The 22,209-nt window shown below is 38.2% G+C and overlaps 1 long non-coding RNA gene across 1 annotated transcript; it reads right to left on the bottom strand.

Moving 5' to 3' along the window:
- Positions 1-7,352: 7,352 nt before the first annotated feature.
- On the bottom strand, positions 7,353-11,848 carry LOC112652805 (uncharacterized). The gene is made up of 3 exons (XR_003131734.3): positions 11,673-11,848; positions 8,515-8,571; positions 7,353-7,634 (listed from the first exon to the last, which is right to left on the bottom strand). It is a non-coding gene; the product is annotated as an uncharacterized LOC112652805 (long non-coding RNA).
- Between the last annotated feature and the right edge of the window lie 10,361 nt (positions 11,849-22,209).

Raw genomic sequence — 22,209 nt, 5'->3', positions numbered from 1 at the left:
TGATTTACTTAATGGATTGTCCCCCTCTAAGGCCGAGTAGAATTCTAATCATAGAAGACTGATACAGCAACCTGTCAGGTTTATATTAGGTTTATATTAGGTCAACTTTCTCTACTGGAACCTCCCTTTGCTCAAAATAACTTCTTTAAGATTGTCAGTTGCTTCTTCTAGCTACCATAAAAAAGCACTTCAGTTGCTTCCTCTGAATGTCTCAGGACAGAAAAAAAAATCTGGTTAGAGAATGTTGTATTAAAAAAAAGAAAAAAATATTGAGTACTTGCTACCCTTTGGGTCAAACCCAATTTTATCTGTTATTATATGAGTTTACTCCACTAATTAACTCACAAAAATTATGAAGTATAAATATAGGTGTGACATTTGTTCAATTATAGCAGAAAGTCATCAGCATGTGACATGAACACTAAAACAGAACAACTTTTATAAAGTCTTCCACTGAGAAGATTCAGTTCTTCAACCTTCTTTATGAAGTCCCAAAATACCATGAATTTTACATTGATTAAGGGTGTTTCTCCATTTGCATTATTCCAACATATGCTGGAAGGAATCAACATGCACTGTATTATGAAGGAAGCTTATTTTGCAGGGTGTCTTCCTCACATAATCAGAAAATAACTTATATTCATCCAGTGTTCTAAAGTGAAGTACTTTGAGGTAGACTAAAAAGAACATGGAACTGAGAAGTGGAACATCTGTAGGCTGAGGCTGAACCTGGCTTTGTGCCTAAGTCAGCTGTGTCACTTGAGGAAGTCACTTTACCTCTGCTATGACCCACTTTCTCATCAATCAAATAAGGAGCTCATGTCCATATTATCTGTTTTGACTAAAAAGGCTAACTTAAGATATGGTATTTACAATACATTCATTTAAAAATATTTTCCATTTCTTTCTACATCTCCATGTTTCCATCATTCACTAATCAGTGATCAGTCACCTACTGAATGATAGGCCCTGTGAGGTACTCCATGGATCTATAATGTTTTAGGGGTACAATATGTAAAACATTATCTTTGTCTTTTACAAGACCATAATTGGGTGGGGGGAGCAGTCACGTTAACAAGTAACTCCAATGCAGTTTAATGTTATAATAGCAGGAGGGTCCAAGTGCTATAGAACAAACAGGAGTTAGAGTGGCCAGACAAGACTTCAGAGAAGATATGACATTTGATTAGTGCCTTGAAAAATGAATATTTCATATTATTCTATAAAATCTCTCTATGTAGCACTACTTTAATGGATATTTGGTCTACTTTCATGACACATTAAAAACCAGTGCTTCAGCCAATTTGACCATGGCCCTAAAAAAAATTTCTTCTGACTACATAGCAGCAAACCTGTTGCTAAAACAAAAACCACATTTCATCTCTTTTTGTGTGATAATGGGTCCATAACATTACAATGGAACATGGAAGTGGCCTAAAGATATAAACAGAGTCAGCTGAAGCCATCCAAAGAGCCCACATTGCCTTTTATCATAAGAAAACATTTAACTCCATTTTTAGAAGTCTGTAGATGTCCTGGGACTTTATAGCTTCCTCTAGCTCAGATACCCAGATTCCTGTATAAAGAATTCCAGCCAAAGAACTAAGCTTCAATTTTTCTTTGGGGATACTCTCAACCTAGAAGGACATATCTAACACATAGGTAACACGGTGGCTCAAGCATCTCCATTAGGACACCCACAGCTGCATACTCCAACCAGCCTCTATGGTACACTCATAGCAACACATTCAAATCGAGCCAAGTAATCAGTTTGCTCCTATCAACAACTGCATGAGAGTAGTATTGGGGTGGAAAGATTCACATGTAGGTGTGGCACTATGCCAAAGTGAAGGGTGTAAAACCCTAAAGATATATCCCCCATAGGACTCTGTAGGGGGAATCTTAAGTAGAATAAAAATTATCCTTTTTATATTAAAAACAAATCCACAGAGGCACCTGGGTGACTCAGTTGGATGAGGTTATGACTCTTGGCTTTTGGTTCAGCGCATAATCTTGGGGTGGTGAAACAGAGCCCCATCCCGTGTCAGTGGAGCCTGCTCAGAATTCTCTCTCTCTTGCCCTCTGCCTCTTTCCCATTCATGTGTGCACTTGTGTACATGCATGTACTCTCCCTGTCTCAATCAATCAATCAATCAATCCTCAAGTCTGACAAGAGTTCATTAAAAGTGAAAATACTCATGCACTCTTCTCAGGGCTGTGGGAGATTATAATCTTTTGGGAAAAAAATTATTCACATGTATCAAGAACTTGAGAATGCTCATACTCTTGGACAGAGCTTCTAGAATATAATATTTATGAAAATTCTTTATGCATGAAGATGCTCATCACAGGACTATTTACAGTAATAAAAAAAGAGTACAATGCAAAACTTCAACAAGACGATTTATTGAAATTATTATACAGCTATATATTAGTATACAATAGATTCATTAAGCAGAACTTAACAAAAGGTTTATAAACCCTTGAAAACAATTTAAAATATTAAGAAATAAGCCAAAATATAAAACTGAGTAAACAGCTGGCTTTTAGATCACAACTCTGCTTTAAAAATGCACAGATACAAGAAATACACCAAAAAATTCCCAGCCCTGGTCTTTGAGTGAATAGTTGACTGATATATTATTTTACTTTTTCATATTATCCATGTTTTCTTAATAAGCTTAAGAAAATAAGTGCATTAAATGCAATAACTCAGAATGGTCCTATTTAGGTATGGAGTTAGATATTCATAGATCCACAGACAGTCAGACAGATCAATGACCAACATGAGCCAACACAAAATCTGAAAGAATGTCAGGGAACTGTAAAGCTAATGGAGGCACAGTAATATCAAACAGGAAAGTCAGATTCCCAGAACCTATGAGCAATAAAAAGATAAATGCAGAGAAAAATTCCTATTAGAAATGCATCTGATTTCCCAAATAATCTGCAAGATGGATGAATTTAGAATGTCTCTGCTAATGAAGTTTAATTTGACCAAAGGACTAATGCAATTAATTCAACAAATCTTTACTGAGAACCTGTTGTATGCCGGGTACTTATCCATGTGTCTGGGAAACAAAAAGAAATATGACACGGTCCCTACCTTCAAGACACTTAACACCGTATGGTTCAGAACCATAGTTTTTATTATATTTGGATTTAATTAATGTAGGTACCTTCCTCAAAACTGCCTAAAGATAAGAAATTTTTACATATTTCATTTGGACCAGTAGGAAGGAAGATTAAATTCCAAAGAACTGACTGATGAAAGAGATTAAAATTTGGAGTTGGAAAATCAAGTTAAAAGTTCAATAATTCATGTTGAGATTCCACAGCTGCTAACACCAGAAGAGGCTGGAAGAAGAAGTCAACTTACCAGAAGTGAGTCAGTTGGCTGAGACCATTTGTGGAGTGCCCACAGCAGCCTCAAGCAGCATAAAAATACTGTGAAATGGTGCCCCCCAAAATAGACCATTTGATCTCTTTCACAAAAAGCTTCCACATTGATTTGGGAAACAAAACACGCAAAAGTCAGAGAAAATTTCTGTAAATTTAATTTGTCGATATGTCCAAATAGAAAAATGGGGACAGAGGTAAAGAAGGCACCACACAGGGACACCTGGATGGCTCAGTGGTTGAGCATCTGCCTTTGGCTCAGGTCATGATCCCAGGGCCCCTGGGATTGAGTCCCACGTCGGGCTCCCCATAGGGAGCCTGCTTCTCCCTCTGCCTATGTTTCTGCCTCTCTGTCTCTCATGAATAAATAAGTAAAATCTTAAAAAAAAAAAAAAAAAAAAAGAGGACACCACACGGAACGGGACCATAAACTGGATGTGAGTCACAGAATGACGTATTTGAAGCTGCCATCTGAAGGTCATGCGGGACAGTGACAAAGAGAAAAGAACGGTGCACTCAATGGAAGAACAAAAGAGTGACATGCCGAATAAGGCCTGGAGTTCAAGTATGGCTTGGCTCTAGCCCAATGATTCCCATCTCTAATTGCACCTGGAAACTTTTTAACACATCCACACCCAGAGCTCTAACGTCACATATCCAGATACTGCCCAGGCATTAGCGTTTTTAAGAAAACGCCCCTTGTGGTTCTGGTGTTCAGCCAAAGTTGATTAGCCCTGAGTAAAGGGACCCTATAATTCCATAAGGAAAGATGACTCAAAATGGGAAACAGATATTTGCAACTTAAAGAGAGCTTTAAGGGGCACTTGGGTGGCTCAGACGGTTAAGGGTCTGCCTTGGTTAAGGGTCTGCCTTCTGCTCAGGTCATGATCTCAGGTCCTGGGATTGAGCCCAGCTGGGCTCCCTGCTCAGTGAGGAGTCTGCTTCTCCCTCTCCTCTCCCTCTGCTCGTGCTCTCTCTCTCTCTCTTAAATAAATTTTAAAAATCCTTTTTTTATAAAAAAAAAAAAGATCTTTAAATTCCATAATCAACTTGGCACATTAGACTATGAACTTCCTGGAAGCAGAGATCATGTTTTTATTCATCTTTGCAGAAACATAATATTAAGTTAATATTTTTGAATGAACATTGAATAAAAGAATGAATCATTACAGTAGGCACTTCAGCCCATAGACAAGATGATAATAATGCTTAAGGGAGTCTTCTTCAATATTATAATAGGGGGCACCTGGGTGGCTCAGTGGTTGAGCGTCTGCCTTTGGCTCAGGTCATGATCCTGGGGTCCAAAGGGAGCCTGCTTCTCCCTCTGCCTGTTTCTCTGCCTCTCTCTGTCTTCAATGAATAAATAAATAAAATATTTAAAGAGAAAATATTATAGCAGGAGGAGGGAGAGCAGGTGACATCCACTGAGTGCTCTCTATGTGCCAGGGGTTTTATATGCAGTGTGTCAGTTCACACCCAGAACCAGTCTATTAAGGAGATACGATTATCCCAAATTAGGGAACAGAAGCCCAAGGTGACTCAGTGTTGATGAGCAGCAAACCTGCAATCTGGCTTTGCAAAAATGACTTAGAAGTTCCTGGTAGATGCTTACGCATATACAAGCAGTATACGAATAGTCTACAGTATACAAACCGACATGCTCACATTTCTCAACAGAATTTCAGCTTTTGACCTACTCTAATGATGCAGGAATGGCATGTGATTTAATTAAGGTATTTACGTAACTACAAGATTAGAACCTCTTACCAGTAGTCACACAGGTGGGTCAACATCTGGTGTTCCTGGAAAATAATTTCTATTGCTCTGTCTCTTCTCACCTAAGATTTTATTAGGAATGTAATAGAAAAGAAAACATGCCCCAGTATACTTTGTTTTGAAATAGGAAATATAATTGCTTTATAATTTAGGGGAAATGGTTCACCATCCATTGTTTCTCTGTTCACATTTAAGGAAAATTGTTCCTTTCATCCTTTCCAAGCTTGTCTGGAAAGAAATGTCTCCATTCCATTTGATGCCATGTGTTATCTATGTCAGTAGAAGAAATTATTAAACCGAAGAGGGTTTTTCCACAGTTGTGACTGAGGGGCACCTGGGTGGCTGTCAGTTAAACATCTGCCTTCAGCTCAGGTTATGATCTCCCAGGATGGAGCTCTACAATGGGCTTCCTACTCACTGGGGAGTCTGCTTCTCCCTTTCCCTCTGCCCCTTCTCCCCACTTTTGTGCTCTTTCTGTCTCTAATAAATGAATAAAATCTTTTTTTTAAAAAAAGTTGTGGTTCATATCAAAAGGCTGCTTTGGAATGACTTTATACTGGGAACTACAAGAGAACTAGCCACTCAAAACAATAAATTTGTTTAAAAAGTAATATTGAGGACGTTTTTGGTAACCTCTCTCTGCTCAAGGGTAAGCAAAAGCCCTTCAATTACCAAAAGAAAAAATAAGCCTTCCCAAGAAGGAAAATGGGAAATCATCCTACTAGCATTCAGCATTATCAATATAAACTTAAACACATTAATTGCTCTGTGAATTTTTTGGGAAACCAGAAACTAGATCTTTTGAGAAGCTCTGTGTTTGGGTATAATCAAAGCTGATTTACCTGAACAACAATTTGCAATATATTGCCAACTGGAAACACAGCTGAATTTTTCTGCTGGCCTTAAAACACTTTAACTTTGTAGCCTCAAAAATCATAACCTTTACACATTTCCCATTCTACCTCCTTCTCATATTAATGAACTCATCACTTGAAAACCTTGAATTCCCTGTTAGAATTTTAGGCTTGAGCTTAGCAATATACTCTCTGAAATACTCATTCATTTATTAATGAAGTTTGCTCATATTTTTAAATATCAAGCTTTTAATGTCCCTCTTTCTGGTCTATTCCTCCTCCCTCAGATCCATGTACACTCTAAATCATAAACAGTATCATTTATTTTTAATTGGTATCAAAGCTTCAATGCTCTAATTGGGAGCTTTCATTTGGCTCAGACTGTGCGCTGGGGATACTCAACAAAGCTCTTGTGACAGTCTCTGAATTGCTCTGGAAGTAAGAAAATAGCATTATCTAGAAATTTCCATGAGCTATCTTTAGAAGTCACCTACTGCCCTCTTGCAAGGAAGCTTACTCTCTGGATCTCCTGAATTACCTGGAAGGATATTTTTGGAAGGTGGAAGGGTCTTTCTAATTTATTAGATGTAAGATTGGAACTTCTCTGTAGGCCAGGCTGCTCTGAAAGATAAAGGCCTTTCTTGGGCAGGGCTGTCTGTAGGAGACACAGAAATCTTCCTTGTTGGGGACACAGTCTGTCACCTGTATAAGTAGCTACAAATTCCATTTCTTCCCATAGTTACTCATTACATTTCTCATCACTATGCACTCTGTGTCTTATTCTGCATTTCAAAGTGAAAAAAAAAGGGGGGGGGAAGTGAACGATGATAAAATAGTCAAAGATTACATAATCAAAGGCAGAACTCAAACCATAAAACAAGTTGCTACAGTAAAACCACCAAACCCCAGCTGGATAAAAACACTACCAAGAGAGGTGAAATCTTCTGACTAAGTTTGGTTCATCGAAAGGAAAGTATTTTTGGAAGGGAGGCCAGGCCAGAAGGCATCTCACGTGAGGGTATTAGTGGTCACACACCCTTAATACCCAGAAGAGGCAGAGCAGAGCTCCTGCCATCAGGAGCCCATAATAGGCAAAGCTCTGCCTGGCATGAGAGGCCAATCTTCCTTTCCCAATCAGTTGTGCACACGCGGCCTCGGCCTTCTTCCTTTCCCTTTTATCCTTCCTTAAATTACTACTTTGCAGAGACTGGGTCTTTAGTCATCTTCCTTTCCCTGCAATACAACACTTTGCAATAAATGCATGTCAAATTAAAAAATTCTAAATGGAAGCTGTGTTATTAATACAGGTCTTTTAATTATAAATGCACCAATGGGAAGATTTATATCTCAAATACTATATGTCAATTTTTTGAATATGAGTCTTTAAACTTGTTATTTTATGATCTGATAGTTAACTGTCATGCAGCCTTTCCTTCTTATTCTAACACCAAAAAAAGGAGAAAAAGAGAGGGGCAAGGGGGCATTTAGAAATTATGCAGCACACACAAAAAAATAATTTAGATACTTACCATGTTAATACATTTCATATTGCAAAACTCCAGTTATATTTTCTATTCCAGCACTGAATGACAGCAAAAGGCTTTCCTTTAACCAAACCAGATTGAGAAAAAAGCTGAACATATTTCCGAGAGAATCTTCAGTCATGGCTACTGAATTTTTTCTAAATTCATGGCTACTGAATTTTTTCTAAATTCATTTCCCTACTCTCAAAACAGAAAGCAAGGGAGTTAGAGCTTTTAAGGTAAAAATATCATCCCTCAAGTTCTCTGTTCAATCTAGGTTAAGTAGAAGAAGGGGAAAATATTTCTACATACAAACTTCTTTCTTTTTTTTAAATTTTATTTATTTATTCGAGAGAGACGCAGAGATGTAGGCAGAGGGAGAAGCAGGCTCCCCGCAAGAAGCCAGATGTGGGACTTGATCCCGGACACGGAATCATGCCCTGAGCTGCAGGTAGATGCTCAACTGCTGAGCCATCCAGGCGTCCCTTTACATACAAACTTCTGTCCCCACTTCCTTTTGTATGTAAAAAGTTCTGTAAAAACAGTAGTGGTAATAATCTGGAATCCTGACTATTCGCAGCTTTACACACACTACCTCCACTCCACTTCTACCATAGCATTATGCGATCAGTATTATTGTTGTCCCCACTTTACAGATAGACAAATTAAGGCTTAGAGAAGTAAAGTTAACTGGCTTAAAGTTTCTTTGGGTAACTTTCTTCTTTCTTATGAGAAAAAGGAGACCTTGTCCAAGCTCTTACATCATACGAATAAAAAAGAGAGGACTGGAACTCTTTAAAATTTTGAGGGAAATGAGGCTGAAAAAATAAATTCACATGGAAGCATGGGTGATAAGATCAGATTCCTTTCTCTTATCCCAGTAGAAAAGTATTGGCTCCTTTTCTCAAATGGAACAGAAAGAAATTTCCCATGTGATAGAGGGAGAACAAGTTTTCACTCACTAGTCATGTGGCTTTGGGCAAGATCCTCAGCCTTCTTAGGTCATGGCTTCCTTATCTCTGAAATGGAAATGAGAAAGACTTGACTCTTGTGGTAGTTTTAAGGGTTAAATGAGATGAGCTGTGAAAAGCACCAAGTATATAGTAGTCACTCAAGAAAGAAATTTACACTAAATTCTCATTGCAAGACAAAGAGACCCAGGGTTCAGGAACTAGAGTTCAGAAGTCTGTAGCCTTGGAAGAAGTGTCTCCATATTGAGAGGCTACTGGCTTCTGTCAGTATCAGAAGGGGATCATATCTGGAACCCACTTTTGCCCACCCCTACTCCACCCTCAGAAACACTGGCTTCCATCTGGCTCTTAGGACAAGTCACCTGATCCCAAGGAGGTCTCCCTTTCACTCTATTCACAGTTATAAGGACATATATGAAACACAATTTATTATACAAAGCAAGGTATATCAAAAATTCAGCGTCAGAATAGCTCTGTATTCTAAGAGCTGGGGTTTAGACCTTCTCCCTTAAAACCTCCTCACCCCAACCCTTGCTAAGCCTGGGCTTATAACCACAAAGCGATAGGCAAACATGCTGAAGCCGTCTCTCCTCATCTAACTTTGTAAGGTAGAAAGGCTCGAACAGAAAGGCATATGGAGAATGATTCAGTTTATGTCACTGCAAATTCCTTTATTGCTAAAGAGAGCCTACATTAAGAGTTATGTAAATTAATTAAACTGAGAGGTTCCACGAAACCACTCTCAACAAGGTTCACTAATTACCGATTATTATATATAGCTCAGTATCTAATGATTGCTATCTTCAGGCCTTGATTCTAATATTTCCTCTAAATAATATAGTTTAGTTCTGTACTAGAGCTCTTCCTCAATGATCAAATCCAGTGTCTTTGGGACACATGATTTAAAATAATTTTTCTATATTTCCAGTTCTTTGATTCACATTGCACAGAGGTGTTACAAGAACTCAGATAGGAAGAACTTTTTTTTAATACATCAGCATAAATAAGATTAACAACCAGGAATGCCATGAAACCTCTCATTGAGTTTGTACAGTTTCTAACATCAACTCTACAAGGAAAGTAGTTAGGAATGACATTTATGATACAACCATACAGAGGGGGGAAAATGTAAAAGACTAATAGGGGAAAAAAAGCAAACATTTTTAAATGGTTATTTTTGTGTGGTGAAATATACATAATTGCTGGCTCTTTCTGTTTTTGTTATCCTCTATATTTTAAATACTATTTTAAAAATAGAGAAAAATTCCATATTTCATAAAATCTAAGACACCATCAGTCCTTAATTTGCTTTTTTTGGGTCCGCTTTTACTACATAATTTACACACAAGAAATACCAGTTTTCAACATACAATTCAATGAGCTTTGACAAATGGATTTAGTTGTGTGGCCACCACCAAAATCATGACAAAGAACATTGCCATTGTCTCATTGTTTCTCTCATCCCTTTGTAGAGAGTCTCTTGACACTCATCCCTGGTCCTGGACAACTACTGATCTGCTTTCTATCAATACAGTGACAGGGTTTTTGCCTTTTCTAGAATTCCATGTAGTTGACACAATACCATAGGAAGATTTCTGCACCTGGCTTTTCCCTTTGAGATTCATCCATGATACTGTATGCATCCATATTTTATTCATTTTTATTGCTGAATACTATTTCATTATAGGGGTATACCACAATTTATTTATCTATTCACAGTTTGTGGACATTTGGGTTGTTTCCAATTAGGGATACTATAAACATTTGCTTACAAGTCTTTGTGAGGATCTGTTTTGATTTCTCTTTAATATCCAGAAGTGGAACTGCTGGGACATACACTAAGTGTGTTTAAAATAACGAGCTATTTTCCAAAGTAGCTGTGTACTTTGCATTCCTCTCAGCAATGCATGAGAGTTCCAGTTGTGCAATACCCTTACCAACACCTGGTTTTGTCAGTCTTTTCAATTTTAGCCATTCTGATAGGTATGTAGTGGTATAATGTTGTGGTTTTAATTTGCATTTGCTTATGACTGATCATGAGTGTAAGATGCCGTTGATATTTAATGATAACTAAGAAAGAAAAAAATGCTGTTGATTAAACACTCACACAGTGCTTTTTTATTACTTTTAAATTTTACTTTGTAGGCTCCTTTAAAAGTTCCCTGAGACTTCTTTAGGCATAGCCTTTTTATTATACAACCCTTATCTGTAAATAAAAAAGGGATATATAAGCAAAATTAATTGGTGAAAAAAAAGCCCTAAAACTTCTTCAAATTTAGAGTTCTGTTCTTCTAAATCACCTTTTGGCTCAGAGTTACTGATGTTAATATTTTCCACACAACACTGACTTCTATGTCAACAATGGTATTACTGAGATAGTCTTTTATTTTGGAAGTATGCACCATCATTGCTTCTGAGGTTTTCCTTCAAGCCACTAACAACATTCTGTAAATTTTGATGCTGATATTTGATCTTACAAGACTTAATTCCTTATCAGAAAAAATTCCTATTCCTGAAACGGTGAAGGATTTCAGCTATCCACTCACGTCACCAGCAATGACAACCAAGATTGCAAATAGTCAGGCATTGACAACTGAGTTAGCTGCCCAAAAGCAGTTATTATAAAATATCATCAAATGTAAGATACACCCCAGTTTCAGAGATATAAGAATATGTAAACAGGTGCAGCTAGGAAATAGGAAATACGGTATAAAATAAGCATACTTTGTAAAAGTGGTCTTCTTTATCTTAGATCTGTGTATTTCAACACAGAAAATACACAGATAAAAGCTGGACGTCTACCATTCTTCAACTGCATCATACAATTTACCAATCAATTAGTTACAGTCTTAAAATATGTTCCAATGGCAGTAATTTCTCTGACATTGGACATAGCAACATTTTTCTAGCTATGTCTCCTGAGGTAAGGGAAATGAAAACAAAATAAACTACTGGGACTACACCAAAATAAAAAGCTTCTATACAGTGAAGGAAACAATCAACAAAACTAAAAGACAAGCTACTAAGATAAGATATTTGCAAACGACATTCAATTAAGGACTAGTATCCAGAAATACATAAAGAACTTATATAGCTCAACACCAAAATAACCCAAATAATCCAATTAAAAATGGACAGAAGTGGAGCACCTGGGTGGCACCTGGTTAAGTATCTGACTCTTGACTTCTGCTCAGGTCATGATATCAGGGTTGTGAGATTGAACCCCACATGGCTCTATGCTGGGCGTGGAGTCTGCTTCAGATTATCTCTCTCTCTCTCTCTCTCCCTCTGCCTCTCTCTCTGAAAAAAAAAGAAAAGAAAAAAGGCAGAAGACATGAACAGACATTTCTCCAAAGAAGAGAAATAAATGGCCAAGAGACACATGAAAAGATGCTCAGTATCACTCATTATTAGGGAAATGCAAATCAAAACTACAATGAAATATCAACTCACACCTGTCAGAATAGCTACAATCAAAAACACAAGAAACAAGTGTTGGCAAGGACATGGAGGAAAAGAACTCTCATGCAACGTAACTAGGAAAGCAAAACAGGTCAGCCGCAGTGGAAAATGGTACGGTGGTTCCTCAAAAATTAATTTTTTATGATCAGTAATTGCACTACTGGGTATTTACCCAAAAAATACAAGAACCTTAATTTGAAGGGATATATGCACCCCTACATTTATTGCAGCATTATCTGCAAGAGCCAAACTATGGAATCAGCCCAAGTGTCCAATGATAGATGAATAGATAAAGAACATGTGATATATATATATATATATATATATATATATATATATATATATATAATGGAATATTATTCAGCCATAAAAATGAATGAAACCTTGCCATTTGCAACAACATGGATGGAGCTAGTGAGTATAATGATAAGTGAAATAGGTCAGTCAGAGAAAACAAATACCATATTATTTCAACTCATATGTGGAATTTAAGAAACAAAACAAATGAGCAAAGGAAAAAGAGAGAGAGAGAAACCAAGAAACAGACTCTTTTCTACTGAGCACAAACAGATGGTTACCAGAGATGAGGCAGGTAGGCGGATGGGGGAAACAGGTGAAGGGGATTAAGAGTACATTTATCATAGTGAGTGCTGAGTAATGTATAGAATTGTTGAATCACTATACCTGAAACTAAAATAATGCTGTATATTAACTATATTAGAATTAATATAAAAAACTTATTAGGGTTGCCTGGGTGGCTCAGTTAGTTATGCATCGGACTTCACTGCAGGTCATGATCTCAGGGTCCTGGGACTGGGTCCCATGCCAGTCTCCCTGCTCAGTGCGGAAGCCTGCTTCTACCTCTACACTCATTGGGGTGTCTGCTTATCCCTCTGCTCTTCCCTCTGCTTATGCTGTCTCTCTCTATCAGGTAAATAAATAAAATCTTTAAAATTTTTTTAAATAAATAAATGATAAAGAAAAAAATATGATCCAATGGTTTGTAATTTAGTTTTCTCTCCCCAAGAAGACTACAAGTCTCTCTCCCATAGGAACTTTACCCTTAATTCTTCTCATATTGTTTACAGCATTGCTTTTTACATTTTATGTAATGACTCATTAGACACCCATGATATCCTTTTAGATATCTTTAGCACTCTTTAAACAAAATAAAATAAAATAAAAAACATAAAAGTGCAACACATAGTAAAGGTAAGAAAGAACCACTTCATAATAATCTGGGGTTTTTTCAATTCTATTTATGTATGTGTATATCGATTATGATATAAAGTGCATTTCTTGCTGAGTGAAGTAAGTCAGTCGGAGAAGGACAAACATTATATGTTCTCATTCATTTGGGGAATATAAATAATAGTGAAAGGGAATATAAGGGAAGGGAGAAGAAATGTGTGGGAAATATCAGAAAGGGAGACAGAACGTAAAGACTGCTAACTCTGGGAAACGAACTAGGGGTGGTAGAAGGGGAGGAGGGCGGGGGGTGGGAGTGAATGGGTGACGAGCACTGGGGGTTATTCTGTATGTTGGTAAATTGAACACCAATAAAAAATAAATAAAATAAAATAAAATAAAGTGTATTTCTTACAGTATGCTATAATCAAAAATGTTTGAAAAATGATACTATCATAGCATAAGACACATTCAGTAATATTGATTAATTGATTTTGGCAGACTGAAACCAATTTTAGCCTCAATTTTGGCTTAATTCTTTAAAAGTTATTATCAGATTGGTATACTCTTTCTTTCAGTGAAGACAATATTAGAAAAAAACCTTATAGTCTCTCCCTTTATCTATATGGTAACAATACCACAACATATTTCTGTTGCGATACATCTAACATATTTCTGTTTCTAAAGGGGAAGGGTCTTGGCAGATCCCTGGGTGGCTCAGTGGTTTAGTGCCGCCTTCAGCCCAGGACGTGGTCCTGGAGACGCAGGATCAAGTCCCACATCAGGCTCCCTGCAGAGAGCCTGCTTCTCCCTCTGCCTGTGTCTCTGCCTGTCTCTCTCTCTCTCTCTCTGTGTCTCTCATGAATAAATAAATAAAATAATAAAAAATATAAAATAAAATAATATAAAATAAAATAAAATAAAATAAAATAAAATAAAATAAAATAAAATAAAATAAAATAAAATAAATGGGAAGGGTCTCAATTCCCGACTTGCAAATGAGAAAATCAGAGTTTGGTCACTCTGGACTGGACCCAGACTTTTGAGTCCTGAAGAGGCAATTATTTAGCACCCTTTCACATTGAGATTCTTTAAAAAAATATATATCCAAACTTTATTTGAAGGATAATACTCTCTTCAACAAGATCCTCAATCAGCAAGTCTGGCCCTGAATCTGCAAACTTGAACCAATGACACAAACCCTGATCCATATTCCCTCAAAAGCAGCTTCAGGACTATTTGAGTTTCCCAAGCACACCCTTGAATGGACCTCAACCTCTCATGCACATGACTTAATCAAAATATTTCATCCAACAACGTCAGTCTTCTCTTTCAGAGAAGAGTTCTGGTACATATCTTTCCTTCCTTGTTACCTTCTGTTATTTTCCCAGGAATGTCCAGCTCCCAGGCAAACTGGCCTTCTCCAGAGCTGCCTGCTAACCTACCTCTCACTCCTCTTAATCTAGCTCTAGCTATAATAGGAAAATCTCTACCCAGGGACCAGGAGAGTTGAGTGCCTAGCCTGGTCATGTCACATGACAAATAGCCTTCAGCATTTTATTTAAATTCATTGAGCTTCATTTTCTTCATCTGGAGACAAAAATGAGCTCTCACCTTTTATGTGATATAATGCTCTATTCTCCATGGTTCCTTATCTTTGATGAATAGTTTGTGTATCTGCTCCAATAAATAGGGATTATAAAATATGGAAGTATGGACCTCACAACCATGTCCTCTTAGCCACAAACACTCTACTATAATCAGTTTTCTTTGCTAAATCTAAGTCACTCTGCAAACTTGAACCTTGAACCTATTTTAATAAATGAATCCTTGGACAAAATACAAATATTATAGGAAATTTATTCATTTCAAGTATTTGTTAAGTAGCCCCTATGTACCTGTCCTCGTGGATATCTGAGTGACTATTTATGTTAATTTGTAAACCTGAAAGCACTACACAAGATAATGTTTGCTTCCACAAGTGAATACAATTTTCTAAAAAAATACTTCATTTTATTGTTAAAATATTTCTGTCAGACCGTATTTTGTAGGCCAATAAGAATAGAGTTGGAAAAAAACCCTCAAAAGTCAACTAGAAAAGAGAAACATTTTATAAAGAGAACTGAATTTCTGTAAAACATATCTCACTCAACGATGTTCACAAAGATATTACAGCATTTCCTTTCAAATAAGGAAGTTCGGATAATCTATCAGATTAATATGAGAACAGAGACAAAAATAAGAATACATCAGTATTGTTTTGACTCAGTAATAGCCATCTTTCTCAACACTGTAAACTCCTTGAGGGTAGGAGATGCATATCTACTTCTCTCAGCACCAACAATAGGACTTTATTACATATTAGCTTAAGGAATGAAATGTGCCGAGCACTCAACTCTAGGAAATTACACCCCACTGCCACCACCATTGTTAGTAGAGTGAATACACGACCCTGGTTTACCCAGGACGGTTTAAGCCTGTTGTGGGGTAACAGTGGTACGTCTGGCAAGATAAATCATATGCTTGCCCTAATCATAAGCCTCAATCACATGCATCCAGTTTTTTCAGTTGCTTTTACTGTAAGGAAGTCTAGAACATTCTGGATCAAGTTCTGATTTTATTCCATGAGCAAGTTGAATAACTGTAGAGGTACCTGGGTGGCTCAGTCAGGTAAGCATCTGACTCTTGATTTCAGCTCAGGTCATGATCTCAGGGTTGTGAGATTGAGCCCCAATGTCGAATTCCATGGTGAACGTGGAACCTGCTTAAGATTCTCTTGCTCTCCCTCTCTCACTGTCCCACCCTGCTCGCATGCTCTCCCTCTGAAAGAAAGAAAGATAGAAAGAAAGAAAGAAAGAAAGAAAGAAAGAAAGAAAGAAAGAAAGAAAGAAAGAAAGAAAAAAGAGTAAGTATAGACCTAGAAAACTAGATTCCTATTCCACTTTCATTATGGTATGGAGAAGTTCAGTCCCTTAGGGGTAAAGTTTGTCTTTGGGAGGCTGAGCTAAACCACAAACACATCTTGCTCCATGAAGACAAGGCTTGGCTGAAAGGCAAAACGTCTCACATTCTGAGCACAGATAAAGATATGACTTGAAAAGAACCTTTCACCTCCAGGATCCTTGGGTGGCTCAGCAGTTTAGCCCCTGCCTTCGGCCCAGGGCATGATGCTGGAGACTGGAGATCGAGTCCCACGTCAGGCTCCCTGCATGGAGCCTGCTTCTCCCTCTGCCTGTGTCTCTGCCTCTCTCTCTCTCTCTCTCTCTCTCTGTGTGTCTCTCATGAATAAATAAATAAAATCTTTTAAAAAAATAAATAATAAGTAAATAAATAAAAGAACGTTTCACCTCAATCCTGGTGATCCAACATTTCTATTAGGCAGATATGCCTTGCTGCCTGCTACATCCAGGATTTAGGAGGAAAACTGGATCACATCTGTTAATCTCTTCGAGTTCCATAAAAACGGATGCCAGATAAATTCCTGGCATTGTCAGAATGATGTGACACAGGCCAGACTGTAGGAGAATTTTTCACTAGTCGTAACTTCAGGGAAATTATCCTAACCTAGATTTCAGCTTTCATCAAACACGCATACTACTACTACTACTAATAATAATAATAGTAATAACCCACAGTTGTATCTATCCACCTCTTACCCACCGGCTCTCATACAACAACCTGTGAAAGCGGATGGGGAAGCAACAACTCTGGGAAGACCATGGCCCACCTTTACATCAGGGAAATGCCCACGTGAGTGGCTAAGCATTGAACACAGAGAAGAGCCTTGAAGAGAAAGAAAGGAAAGCCACGGCCTTCTGATTTCTAATCCTCCTCTGTCCTGGGCCTGACAGTGATGGAGGCAGTTCTGTGGCAGTCCCAACAGCACACCAGATGTCTTGAGAAGAAGGTCCTAGAAAAGGAAGCATCATCTCCCTTCTTCCAGAGGTGAAGTTAACTCCTGCCCAGTCCTAGAAGTTCCAACTAGATAAAAGAGTTCTGGAAGTATCAGTCTGACCCAAGAGAAAGTCTGAAGCCAGGTGCCCCACTCAAGTATTCTTGAAGACGAGAAATTTATAAATCTGTGTCAAATTGACAGGTTTATGTCACCCTGGACATATATAAGACAGGACATATATCCCAAATGTAATCCTGGTAGCAGATCAACTTATCTCCCCTTTTTCCTCTTTTCCTTATTACTTCCTGGCTACCCCATTTTCTTACCCCAAAGTGATAAATCGTTTAACCTCTTTGTAGTTTAGTTTCCTCATTGGCAAAACTGGTTGGGGCAGTTGCTAGTGGGGTAGGACAACCCCAGAGTCTAGTTAGAGAAACCCCATATTCTTTCATGAGGCAAAGGCATAGCTATCATCTCCCTTCCCCAATCGTGCTGGCAAAGGATGGGGACCGAAGAGAAAGGAACCCGAGGCACTGACATCAAAGGCAAGCCAATTCTGTTGCTACAACAAAGGATGGTTATAGTGTAATCAGAGCCATACAAGGTCCCATAATGCACTTCATTCACTCAGAATACTCATTTCAGTATCTTCCTACTTTCTTATTGTCTTCAACTTGGGGCTTGGAGTCCAACTGGCTTGCACTCTTGTTGCCCCCATCTGCCCTGCCTATAGAAAGGGGCACAGAACCAGAGGTTGGGAGCCAGCGATCCAGCACACTCCAGAGGACAAACAGCGGTGTGGCCCTGGCACAGGAATTTAACCTCCTAGACTGATTCTCTTCACGTGTGCAATCAAGGGTTTGGGCTCCATGACATTTAAGATCTCTTCCTACTCAGATATCATCAGTCTCCTAAAACTCCTTTTCTTCTGCATCCCTTCTGATTTCTTATAGTTGTCCTTGCGCTCCCAAGCACCTATATGTCTCATCATCTGGCAGAAGCAGAATAACCCAGAGATTAAAAAAGCACAGCTTTGGCACCAGAGAATCCAGAATTCAAGGTACAATCCTGCTACTCACTAGTTGTGTAACTTGGGTAAGTTATCTGTAAAATGATATTAAAAATAGTATCTACCTCATAGAGTTGTTGTAAGGATTTTTTTTTAAGATTTTATTTATTTATTCATGAGAGATACAGAAAGAAAGAAGCCGAGACATAGGCAGAGGGAGAAGCAGACCCCATGCAGGAAGCCCAATGTAGGACTCGATCCCAGGACTCAGTGATCACACCCTGAGCCGAAGGCAGATGCTCAGGCGTCCCTTGTTGTGAGGATTAAATGAGATACTGCATTCAACATGCTTAACACATAGACTTATTGTGGTGGGCATTTCACAGTATGTATAAATATTGAATCATTAGGTTGCACACCTGAAACTAATAGGTTATATGTCAGTTACATATATATATGCAATTATACATATATACACATACATCCATACATATATGTGCTTGACACTTAGTCATTCAATTATTCAAGCACCTACAATGTAACAGGCACAGTCCTAGACCCTGGGAGTGCAACAGGAAACAAAACAGGTAAGGTCCCTGCCTATGTAGAGGCTATCATCTAGTGGTGGAGGAGGCTCTTGAACAAATCATTGCAAAAGTACAAGAGTGATATGTGTTATGAAAGAGCCATCTAGAGATAGGATACTGGGGACGGTAACAGGGAAGTTAATTTTGGTGGTGGCATGGCTTTTTTAAAAAAGTCTTCCTTTAGGAATTTCAATCTAAGTAAAATGGGGTCAAGGAAAGAGTAGGAACAAGATCCCAAACAAGGCTGTGGAAAGGCTGATTGGAAAACCCTAGAGCTAGAAGGATTGGCCATGACGAGGACCCTGAGGTCCTCGTGAGACCATGAGGAGTGCAGGAGGGGCTTGAGAAGTCCACAGGGGTCCCATCATGCAGGCAGGTAGGGACAACGTGTTAGCTGTTGGCATGATTACTCTCCCCACAAATGCAACGTATCCAAAAATGGAACCTCTCTGCCAAAAGCATCTCTTCCCTCCTGCCTTCCCTATTTCTTGTCATGGCATTATATTGCTGACCCTCCTATCTTGAAGTCCTCTTTGGCAGTTTTCTCCCTTTCCGTTCATTTATTCCACAAATTTTAAGTACCTACTATGCTCAAGATATGTAATCTAGCACTTTAACTTCTGAGACCTTCTACCTGGGCCCCTGCTGTTTGTAGACTCTGTGTATTCTGGATGAAACCCTGAGGGTCACTCCTCCTGTGATCTCCCAACAGCATACTCAAATTCAGTGACAGATACTTTTCTCGCTACTTAGGGGCCTCTCAGTTTCATAGGTCATTAACCCCAAGGTGGCCAGAAGCCAGGAATAAAGTGAATGCGTTGGAGAGACCCTCTTGTTGAGTAACTGTGGATTACTTATGCAAATGGTTCTGCTCTTTTGGTGGGAAAATTGCAATAGGCAATGAATGACCTACAAGTGAGTGTCGAGCTAATATCCGCATCCCCATCCTAATCACAAGAGATAAAAATCTAAGTAGCCTTTGTATTGCATTAAATCTATGTTTGGAACTACAGAGACATGGACTTAAGACCATTTCCTAAAAACTTACATAGGCCTCAAAATGCACAGCTAGGTTCGTGAATGACCCCCCCCCCCATAATAAAGGCTCACAACTCCCCAGTTATAACCTTATACACAAGCATCTGAGGCCTTTCCAAAATACTCCTCATGTCCAAAATAAGACATCCTTTAGATTTAGGCCAAAGTGCTCATATCTAACATGTTATCAGCAGCTACAATGATAAGATTTGCCCTACTGATAATTCTCCAGTCACTGAACTTGTGGTAAGTATTTTAATGAATATATTTTCTTCTTGAAGTTCCTGTTCTTTCTCAAAGAGTAGTAAAAACTAAGGCTATTTCTGTGCCTACATTGTTGTTACACCTGCAGATCAATCCTCATTTGTGCTTTTTTTTTTTTTTTTGGTAATTTCTCTTTTTGCCCCCCCTCCCTCTTAATTGTTGGAAACTTAAAATGAAAATGAATCAGCAACAGTGAACGCTGCACTTAAGGAAATGTATGATCTGGTTTATAATTTATGCACTGACTCCCGAAGGAACTGAACTTTTTAACTTCTAATTTATGAAGAAAGTATGAGTAACAGCATCTCTCAATTTGATTCACCTTGCTCATTTTATCCAAATCTCATGTCTAGATTTAGTTCAACATTCATTTCACCAGCAGTTGAATCCCTAGGTGTGGAGATGAAATAAAATATTTGTTTATCCAAAATGCCTTATTTCTAGTTTCCAGACAAACCATAGCTGAGTGTGTTTGATATACTCAGAGAACCGTAGTGCTCTACCTAATGGTAAACAGCCTCAGACAGAGGACTGATTTCTCAGGGAACTGTGTGAGAGAGAAGGAAAGGCACAGGAAGGAAATTGCATCAGAGAAGCATTTTATAATTTGGTGAATTAGTAATCAACTGAATATTTTCAAAATGTTCTAGAAATCACTTGTTCGTGTCTTTGCCCTCAGCATACCTGGTCTACACTTCTCTTTCTGGCTTTAGATTTGGCATTGTCCTTCCCATCTAATATCATCTTCCACTTCCTCCCAACACAAGTGCCTGCACCCGCACCGTTGTAGCTGCGTGACTTGACCATCTAGGAGGTGTGTGCATATGGGGAAGATCACTAGGCTAGGAGATGGTAAGCCTGGATTTTATTCCTTTCTTGCTAATAAACCAGGTGACCTTAGCTATGTCACTTAACCTCTCTGAGCCTCAGTTTCTTCATTTACAAGACAAGAGGTTAGCATGATATTGTCTGATTATATCCCTTCTTAGAGCTTTCTCTAAGCCTACCTTACTCACTTATATATTCTTTTAATTCCACAGTACTTATCATTTGCTACAATATATATTTTACTCAATTTTTCAAAACTCCCTCCATTAGAATGCAAGCTCTGTGTGTGCAAGGATTTCTTCCCATTTTGTTCACTGCTGTATTTCCATCACTGAAAGAAGTCTAAAGCATCATAGCCATTAAATAAATATTTGTTGAATGAATCAATGTATTAAAGAATCATACACATTATTCTTCCTTAAATATGCTCTGCAGTCAAACTTCCTCCACCAGACTCTGCTGACAACTCCAAACCCAAATAGCTCCCTTCCATGAACTTCCAATGCAAGTAACAGTTAGTTTTCAGACAGTTTAGCATTTAATAATTATCTGAATATTTCAGATATATCAGATATATCAGCACTAACTTGTTTTAAGAGGATACATTTCTCAAGGCCAAGGGCTATCACTTAGACCTAGTCTGTCACATATTTGCTAGGTATTCGATGGACTGGATTTAGGAAACATATTTTCTTTGTATTCAGCAACAAACTTAGATTTCCGTCATCTGCACCGTTTATCTGCTAATCTCTGCGTCTGTTCTCTGGCCAGGATTTAGAAGGGTGATGAAACCGCCCAAGAAACCACCCACACTTTGCCAAGTCTTTGCAAGCAGCAAGGGAAAAAAGCAGTCAAACATTTCCTTTGCCAATTACTGTCAGTGAAAGCATACAGTATCTACTGGTAATACAGAGAGTATGGGAGGGCAAGGGGAGTTTTTTGGGAGAATCAGAATAAAAATGACTGGAAGGATCTTTTAAATGGGAGAAAGAAGTAGAGAACTTGACCTCACACAGAATTTTAAAAATAAAGAAGCATCCTAGACATTGTCTCTTTTCTTACCCCGCATTTGTCTGGGAAAAGTGAGGATCACAAAATGAAGTGACGTGCCTAAATGCACACAGATTAGTTAAAGAACAGTGAAATACTGCTCATCAAAGCCTTATCTGGTAAATTGAATTTTCTCATTAAAGTTGTACAAGACATCCATTTGATTTGTAGCAGTGATCAAAAAGCTTTCTAAAATGTAGCTACAAGGATTTAAAATATATTGAGATATATTACTTCTAAGTATAGCCTAGTTGAAGTAATTTAATCTGTCTTTGATATTTTAGGGACATAGTACTGAGCATCAATTATAATAGTAGCATATGAAAGATGTGAAAATTATAGGAGATAGAACTCAATTGTGCTAG

This window comes from Canis lupus, chromosome 4 (assembly GCF_003254725.2).
Source record: "Canis lupus dingo isolate Sandy chromosome 4, ASM325472v2, whole genome shotgun sequence".
NCBI lineage: Eukaryota > Metazoa > Chordata > Mammalia > Carnivora > Canidae > Canis > Canis lupus.
This window is presented reverse-complemented; position numbering and strand designations above follow the sequence as displayed.